At 42.3% G+C, this 9,364-nt stretch overlaps 1 protein-coding gene across 4 annotated transcripts in view; it reads right to left on the reverse strand.

Annotated features, from left to right (window-relative positions):
* Positions 1-7,687, reverse strand: part of capn15 (calpain 15) — a 302,119-nt gene extending 294,432 nt beyond the window's left edge. For all 4 annotated transcript variants that reach the window (XM_072559730.1, XM_072559731.1, XM_072559728.1 and 1 more), the window contains exon 1: positions 7,540-7,687. The gene's annotated coding sequence lies outside the window, so the exon portion shown is untranslated. The remainder of the gene's footprint in view (positions 1-7,539) is intronic.
* Between the last annotated feature and the right edge of the window lie 1,677 nt (positions 7,688-9,364).

The following is a 9,364-nucleotide window of genomic DNA, read 5'->3' on the forward strand; positions in this document are numbered from 1 at the left end:
GGACAGATGAGTCAAGGTTGGGCTACATCTAGTAAACACCATCAGGGTAAGACAGGAATTAGTCACGACATTTTTAAAGAAAACCTCTAGCACTCAATTTAACAAAGCAAATTTAATACTGATTTAATACTCCGTCCAGTCGTCTATTGTCATTCAACGACTAGATTTCCTCTTCCGTACGCAAGACGTCAGTAAAAAAAAGACTTGCATGTAGAGGCTACATCTTTCTATTATCACTATATTCTGGTCTAACAGACAGTCAAGGATCAAGAATTTGTATATTAAATACCAAACAAAGAATATCCTCATTTCACCAAACTGTGGACCACTCCACATTTAACTCTACATTAGTTCATGTCTCAATGAACTGATAACCATTAGTTTCAAGTCAGAACTGGATTCCCCGAATAAAGAGCAATTCGTTAATTGGTTATACTTCCATTTTCAACATCAAAAACCACTGGTCATGAAACAAATGGTACAAATGGCATGCTTCAACCTTTTCTTGTTAATCCACGTCCGAGGTACTGCTAAAAAGGAAAAGAATACCCACATGAAAGGTTTTATGTTGCTTTCGCCAGACAGCAGTGTTCCACTATTTAAGAAAGGCAATAGGGAAAAGCCAGGGAACAATAGATTGGTGAGCCTGACATTGGTGGTGGGCAAGTTGTTGGACGGAATCCTGAGGGACAGGACTTACGTGCATTTGGTAAGCCAAGGACTGATTAGGGATAGTCAACATGGCTTTGTGCGTGGGAAATCATGTCTCACAAACTTGATTGCGTTTGTTGAAGAAGCAATGAAGGGGATTGACAAGGGCAGAGTGGTAGATGTGATCGATATGGCCTTCAATAAGGTGTTCGACAAAGTTCTTTGTGGCAGACTGGTTAGCAAGGTTAGATCTCATGGAATACAGGGAGAACTAGCCATTTGAATACAGATCTGGCTTGAAGGTAGAAGAGGGTGGTGGTGGAGGGATGTTTTTCAGACTGGAGGCCTGTTACCAGTCATGTGCCACAAGGATCGGTGCTGGGTCCACTACGATTTGTCATTTGGATGTGAACATAGGAGGTATAGATAGTAAGTTTGCAAATGACACCAAAATTGGAGGTGTAATGGACAGCAAAGAAGGTTACCTCAGAGTACAAGATGGACCAATGGACTGAAGAGTGGCAGATGGAACTTAACTTAGTTAAACGGGAGGTGCTGCACTTTGGAAAGGCAAATCAGAGCAGGACTTATACACTTAATGGTAAGGTCCTGAGGAGTGTTGCTGAACAAAGAGACCTTGGAGTGCAGGTTCATAGCTCCTTGAAAGTGGAGTCACAGGTAGATAGGATAGTGAAGGCATTTGGTATGCTTTCCTTTATTGGCCAGAGTATTGAGTACAGGAGTTGGGAGGTTGTGTTGTGGCTGTACAAAACATTGGTTAAGCCACTTTTGGAATATTGCATGCAATTCTGGTCTCCTTCCTATCGGAATGATGTTGTGAAACTTGAAAGGGTTCAGAAAACATTTACAAGGATGCTGCCAGGGTTGGAGGATTTGAGCTACAGGGAGAGGCTGTTTTCCCTGCAGCATCGGAGGCTGAGGGGTGACCTTATAGAGGTTTATAAAATCATGAGGGGCATGGATAGGGTAAATAGACAAAGTATTTTTCTGGGGTGGGGAATTCCAGAACTCTAGGACATAGGTTTAGGGTGAGAGGGGAAAGATATAAAAGAGACCCAAGGGGCAACCTTTTCACGCAGAGGGTGGTATGTGTATGGAATGAGCTGCCAGAGAAAGTGATGAAGGGTAGTACAATTGGGTTGTAGGTTTTGGGCTATAGAGAGAGGTTGAATAGGGTGGGGCTGTTTCCCCTGGAGCATCAGAGACTGAGAGGTGACCTCATAGAGGTTTATAAGATCAGGAGGGGCATGAATAGGGTAATTAGACAAGGTCTTTTCACTGGGGTGGGGAAAAGTCCAGAACTAGACAGCACAGGTCTCGGGTGAGAGGGGCAAGTTTTAAAAGGAATTTAAGGGGCAACCTTTTCACGCAGAGGATGGTGCATGTATGGAATGCGCTGCCACAGCAAGTAATGGAGGCTGGTACAATTACAGCATTTAAAAGGCATTTGGATGTGTATATTAAAAGGAAGGGTTTAGAGGAATATGGGCAAAGTGCTGTAAAATGGGACTAGATAAGGGTAGGATAACTGGTCTGCATTGATGATTTGGACCAAAGGGTCTGCTTCCATGCTCTACATCTCTATGGCTCTTTGACTCACATACCAAATTACAAATGGAAAATCACAACTTAAACTGCATGGGAAGAAAGTGAGGGCTGCAAATGCTCAAGATTGGAGTCAAAAAGTGTGGCACTGGAATGTTTCTGATGAAGGGCTTATGCCCAAAATGTCAATTCTCCTGCTCCTCGGATGCTGCCTGACCTGCTGTGCTTTACCAGCGCCACATGTTTCGAATCTGCATGGGAAGAGTTTGCTTTTTGGTTTACAAGTTTATCCTGATTGATGCATTCTCTGTGGCAATGCATTAACCAATCAGGATAAACTTGTAAACCAAAAAGCAAACTCTTCCCATGCAGATTCGAAACATGTGGCGCTGGTAAAGCACAGCAGGTCAGGCAGCATCCGAGGAGCAGGAGAATTGACATTTTGGGCATAAGCCCTTCATCAGAAACATTCCAGTGCCACACTTTTTGACTCCAATCTTGAGCATTTGCAGCCCTCACTTTCTTCCCATGCAGTTTAAGTTGTGATTTTCCATTTGTAATTTGGTATGTGAGTCAAAGAGCCATAGAGATGTAGAGCATGGAAGCAGACCCTTTGGTCCAAATCATCAATGCAGACCAGTTATCCTACCCTTATCTAGTCCCATTTTACAGCACTTTGCCCATATTCCTCTAAACCCTTCCTTTTAATATACACATCCAAATGCCTTTTAAATGCTGTAATTGTACCAGCCTCCACTACTTGCTGTGGCAGCGCATTCCATACATGCACCATCCTCTGCGTGAAAATCTCCCACTGCAACTCCCAGGTCATTTCCTCTGCTCCTCCTTGACCTATCACCTTCATCTCCTCTCCCACTCACCCATTGTACTCTATGCTACTCTCTCCCCACCCCCACCCTCCTCTAGCTTATCTCTCCATGCTTCAGGCTCACTACCTTTATTCCTGATGAAGGGCTTTTGCCCGAAATGTTGATTTCGCTGCTCGTTGGATGCTGCCTGAACTGCTGTGCTCTTCCAGCACCACTAATCCAGTATTTGGTTTTCAGCATCTGCAGTCATTGTTTTTACACTGCTTAGCAAGTACAGGCTAGTTGACTATGGTCAGTACTGTGCTTGCTGCAAATATCTTAAAACAAAAGTACTGTTTGGTACAATCTACTAGTCACTGGAATGGATGGCCGACTTACTTGCCATTACACTAGCCCTAAAATTCATACTGATACCAAATTACTCACTTATTTAGGCAGCTGGACCTTTTTTTCTACCCCATGATGATTCTCTTGTTGGAAGGAGAATACCATTCACTATTACTGCATATTAGCAGCATGAAAAGGCTAATTTCACCTGATAGAAGTTTTTGAGACACATTAGTTTTCCAGGGGCTCTTGAGGCACAGTTGTGGGATCCCTTTATCTGAGCCAGGAGGCCTGGGGTGAAATCCCATCTGCTACAGAGCTCTTTCAGGGTAACCTGAGGTACATTTGGCACTTTTCAGGACTGAACATGAGCACCTTATTTCTCTATTCATGAGTTGTGCAATAGCCAGTAAGCAGTGATATGATCGGGGTATCCTTTTTGTCTTAGGACAATTGTGATGTATTCTGTCAGGATTGCGTGATGAGCAAACGGGATGGGCCCTATTTAAGGGATTGTTAATAAAGCTAATCTTCCAGGCCTGTGTAAGACAGTGGTAGAGAACTCACTAGGAGATTTTTCAGCGAGTACATTGATGAAAATACATTGTTCGACTGCTCTATTTCTAACTGAGCCCAAGATATAGCCCATTCGGATAGGAAAGAAAATGTTCAAATGCAGCTGCAAATTCAAATGTAGTAAATAAATGATTTACAGATTAGAAATACTGTATACAAGGAGTAGAAGGTTAGACTTCATTCCATTGAGGATGCATTTCTCAACAAAACCAATGAAATGTCATGAGAGTTGGGCCTGAATGGGATCCAATGTTAACACCCTCTGCTGCAAATGCACAAGTTCAATGAATGTATATGACTTCCTTGAGCAATACATTAGTGAATAGGCTAGCAGTGTCACACAAAAATAAAACATGGAAACGCCATTGTGGGTGACAGGCAAATTCTGTATGGTCTTCACAAAGGTAAAGAAAACACTCACTGTATTTGGAAAAACACACTGAGAAGGACTAGCAACTTACTCAACCATTTGGCCAATTTATGTTCTGCAGAACCAATCATGGAAAAGGTAAGAAATCTCAAAAGTCTGACTAACAGGTGAACCAAGCGGTTTCACTCTGGTTCTATGCAGGAGGAACAGGAGTGATTTCTGTATGAACAGAGTTCTGCCATCAAGATGTTTCACTTGCCACAAAAATGAGTAATGTGATATATGAATTTCAGTAGCCAAGTAATGACAATTAATGTAGGCCAAGTAATGTAGGCCAAACATCCCAATGACTGGCATAGTACACCAAACTTAGAGACAAAAAAAACTGTGGATGCTGCAATCCAAGATAGACAAGTAGGAAGCTGGAAGAACACAGCAAGCCAGGCAGCATCAGGAAATGGAGGAGTCAACGTTTCGGTTGTAACCCTTCTTCAAGGTTACGCCCAAAATGTTGACTTCTCCACCTCCTGATGCTGCATGGCTTGCTATACTCTCCCAGCCTCATGCTTGTCTACCATACTACATTAAACAGCACATTCCTTACACTACTCACAACAGGCTGCATACTGTGTGCTACCTACACGTATTTGCAAAACTGAGAACATAGCAATCAATGTTGATGTGATTCTACAATTAGATAATGATTGCTAAACAATCCTGATGTGCTGAAAATTATTCTCACTGACATTCAATTTAGTTCGGTTTGCAATATTACTCACTTGTAGAAGTTACATATATTCACATTCAGGACCCTGCTCTTTGTGAACAGAAAGAACACGACTGTGCGTTATGCCTTTTTCAGCTTGGACATCCATCCTCTGGTCCTTTACCTGTGACAATGCATTGACTAATACGAATTTACTTTAGTTTGAGTTTAAATAAAAACTTTGTGGTTAACTGTCCTGAGTGCATTTTCTATGGCAACACCTCTACCAGAGTTTACTTGTCAAACATGTTGCACTCCCTTCTCCTGCAGTATAAATGATTATTATGCTTTGAGAATTTTTTTAAAATTTTGTCCTGGTAAATTTTAGACAGAAACCTCAATAGTTTGTCTCTTTTTTCAGCAATAGTCGAAGTTCTGTAACACAAAGCAACTATTAACTACATATTGTGCCCTTATCTCTCACGTGGACATGACTACTCAGAACCAATCTGGTTTATTTTACCTAAGAACTAATCATTCGGCTTTTGAAAATGTATCTGCAAGCTATTGCAATGCATCTTTTTGATAGTACACAGCACTGCCACTGTGCACTAATGGTGGAGCAAGTGAATGTTTAAGATGGGATGGCCATCAAGTGGGATACTTTGTTAAGGAAACATCAGGCTTATAGATTATTGTCTGAAATGCACACACCTAAACAAATGACTTGTAGATAATGAAATGGATTTGTTGAATGGTAATTATCATGGGATTCCCAGCCTCTGACCTACCCTTCAACAGCAATATTTACATAACTGGTCCAGTTAAGATTATAGTCAATTGTGACTTTCAGGATATGAGTCAAGAGTGTTGTGCTGGAAAAGCACAGCTGGTCAGGCAGCATCAGAGGAGCAGGAAAATCGACATTTTGGGCAAAAGCCCTTCATCAGGAGCCCTAATGAAGAGCTTTTGCCCGAAACATTGATTTTCCTGCTCCTCGGATGCTGCCTGACCTGCTGTGCTTTTCCAACACTGTAATCTGCAGTACTCACTTTCGCCTACCTTCAGGATCTGGTTGGTGGAGAAGTTCAGTGATGGTAAATGCTGCTGAATGTTAAGGGGACATTATTAGATGTTCCAGAGTTGGATATGATTATTATCCCACATACGTGACGCACAAATATTACCTGTCACTTTTAGCCAAAGCCTGAATCTTCTCCAGGTCTTTGCTAAATGCTGCCAAGGACTGCTGCTATTCCTGAAGAATCGCAAATGATATTAAACACAGTGAAATCATCAGCAAACATCCTTACTTTGTGCCTTACAAATTAGTGCAGGTTATTGATGAAACAGCTGAAAAACTGAGAGATTTGGATTCAAGTCCTGCCTGCTCCAGAGGAGTGTAATAATGTGTTGGGATTGAGACAATTTGCCTCAAATGATCACAACTATCTTCCTTTGTGCTAGGTACACCTCTAGCCAGCAGTGAATTTCATTTGATCCTTATTTATATTAAATTACTCAGGTTCTTGCTAGGTTCCTCTCATTTTGCGTGGATTGCGGTGCACCTTAGAGGGGACGGTGGCTCTTTGATATCACATTGTCAAATCTGCCATGATAGAGGAGGAAAAAGCGAAGATTGCAGGTGTTGGAGATCAGAGTCGAGAGGGTGGTGCTGGAGAAGCACAGCATATCAGGCAGCATCCGAGGAGTAGGATGCTCTGCTCCTCAGCTGCCGCCTGACTTGCTGTGCAAATCTGCCAGGATGTCAAGGCCGGCCTATCCTACCTCTTGTCTGCAATTCAGCTCTTTTTGATGGAGTCTATAATTGAGGTCTGAAGCTTGAATAGTTCTGGTGGAACCCAAACTGACAAACAGTGACCATCACATTGTGAATATCATTAACACAAGCCAGATCTTTAAAAAATATCTGTCCCCGTTTAGATTTCACTTTTGAAATTCAATTGGTAACCATTTGCATACATCCGGATAGATTTTTTAAAAACGCTGAAGTCACAACAGGCAGCATATTGTCAACTTTAGCAACTGATAACTCCTCCATTCTTTGCCTTTTACTTAATTCTCAACATTTATCTGTACTTAAGTCTCGGACAACTTTCTCCCCAGTAATTCACTCCGGTGATATAATTGGGTACCAAATGCGTAGTAACCCCGGAACATCAGTTGTCATTCAATACACTTATGCTGCTGGTCCCCTAACCTCATATCTCCTGTGTGGCCCGGTATCATACTTTGTTATGCAGCATCTTATCAATAAGATGGAGAAAATAAGTAACAGAGAAGCAAGCATAAAGGAAAAAAAAGAGACGTAAGGCGAAAAAAGGAAGAGGAGAGATCGAAATATAAAGGAAAAGTGAGATGGGGAAGATATGAGGGAAAAGAATATTCGGGCGGCACTACCCTCACTACAGCGAGCTTTCAGACCCCTTGCTTTGTTGAACCATCACCAGACACTAAACCACTAATTGCTGATTGACTTGTTTGATCCTTACCCGGAAGCGGGGGAAGAAAGTGAGAATCCGTCACGTGTAGACTATTAACCGTTGTGGTGTCGGGCTCAGTCCCGCCCAGAATCTGGCGGTGAAATTGATGCCGGTCACCGGGCTCTTTGCCCCTCTATGAGCGGGGAGTTTTCAAATGCGGCGCGCACCTCGGATATGAACTACATTTCCCAGCATGTGCTGCGGGAGACGGAACCGTGGCTCAACCCGGCATGTCGGCTTGCAATGTCTCATGGGAAATGTAGTTTCCGCGTCAACCGTGATACCGTCCCAGAGGAGAATATAAAAATAAAATTTATCCATAGTTACCTATTTTAAAATATATAGGTGGACAATTAACTCTTTCCGCCTGAAAACAAAAAACTGATTTTTTTTAAAGACGTGGAAAATCCGTTGCTTTGAAAACGCATGGACCGGAAACGGCCGAGTAAGAAGGCATTCGCGGATTCCGCCAGCTTGTCGGTTTCTGTTTTGTGATTGGACTATTATTGTAATTAGTCGGATGCAAACATCTAAGGTGTTTAGTTAGTAAGGTCGTCTGGCTGTAACCAGTACAGATGATACTATTGCAATTCATCCCATGGACTTTGTGTATTGTTTTGTTACAAGAATATAGATCCAAATTGTGATTAGACCTGGGTTATTAAGGAGAATACGAGCTGACTTAAGCCATTAACTCTGTTTCTCTTTCTAGGTGCTGCTGGGCCTGTTGAGTCTTTTTCTTCCTCTCATCACTTTGTTTTCATGTCATTTATATATGCCTGCTTGTTTCGTCTCCGTGGTTACAGTAAGAGATGATAGTAGGAAACAGGCCCTTCGGTCCAATTCATCCATACCGACCATAGAGGTGTACAGCATGGAAACAGACCCTTCAGTCCAACCTGTCCACACAGACCAGATATCTCAACCCAATCTGGTTTCACCTGCCAGCACCCGGCCCATATCCCTCCAAACCCTTCCTATTTATATACCCATCCAAATGCCTCTTAAATGTTGCAATTGTACCAGATGTCCTAAATTAATCTAATCCCATTTGCCAGCATTTGGCCCATGTTCCTCTAAGGCCTTCCCATTCATATACAAGTACCCATCCAGATACTTTTTAAATGTTGTAATTGTACCAGTCTCTGCCACTTCCTCTGGCGTTCATTCCATACGTGCATCACCCTCTGTGTGAAAATGTTGCCCCTTAGGTCTCTTTTATATTTTTCCGTTCTCACCTTAAACCTATGATGTGGAGATACTAGTGTTGGACTGGGATGGATAAAATTAAACAATCTCACAATGCCAAATTATAATCCAGCTATGAACCTGCACTCCAAGGTCTCTTTGTTCAGCAACACTCCCTAGGACCCTACCATTAAGTGTATAAGTCCGGCTAAGATTTGCTTTCCCAAAATACAGCATCTCGCATTTTATCTGAATTAAACTCCTTCTGCCACTTCTCAGCCCATTGGCCCATCTGATCAAGATCTCGTTTTAATCCGAGGTAATCTTCGCTGTCCACAACACCTCCAATTTTGGTGTCATCTGCAAACTTGCTAACTATACCTTTTTTATGCTCATATCCAAATCATTTATATAAATGACAAAAAGTTGTGGACCCAGCACCGATCCTTGTGGTACTCCACTGATAACAGGCCTCCAGTCTGAAAAACAGCCTTCCACCACCACCCTCTGTCTTCCAACTTTGAGCCAGTTCTGTATCCAAATGGCTAGTTCTCCCTGTATTCCGTGAGATCTAAATTTGCTAATCTGTCTCCCATGGGGAACCTTGCCGAACGCCTTACTGAAATCCATATAGATCATGTCAACC

Source organism: Chiloscyllium punctatum, chromosome 40, assembly GCF_047496795.1.
Source record: "Chiloscyllium punctatum isolate Juve2018m chromosome 40, sChiPun1.3, whole genome shotgun sequence".
Taxonomy (NCBI): Eukaryota; Metazoa; Chordata; class Chondrichthyes; order Orectolobiformes; family Hemiscylliidae; genus Chiloscyllium; species Chiloscyllium punctatum.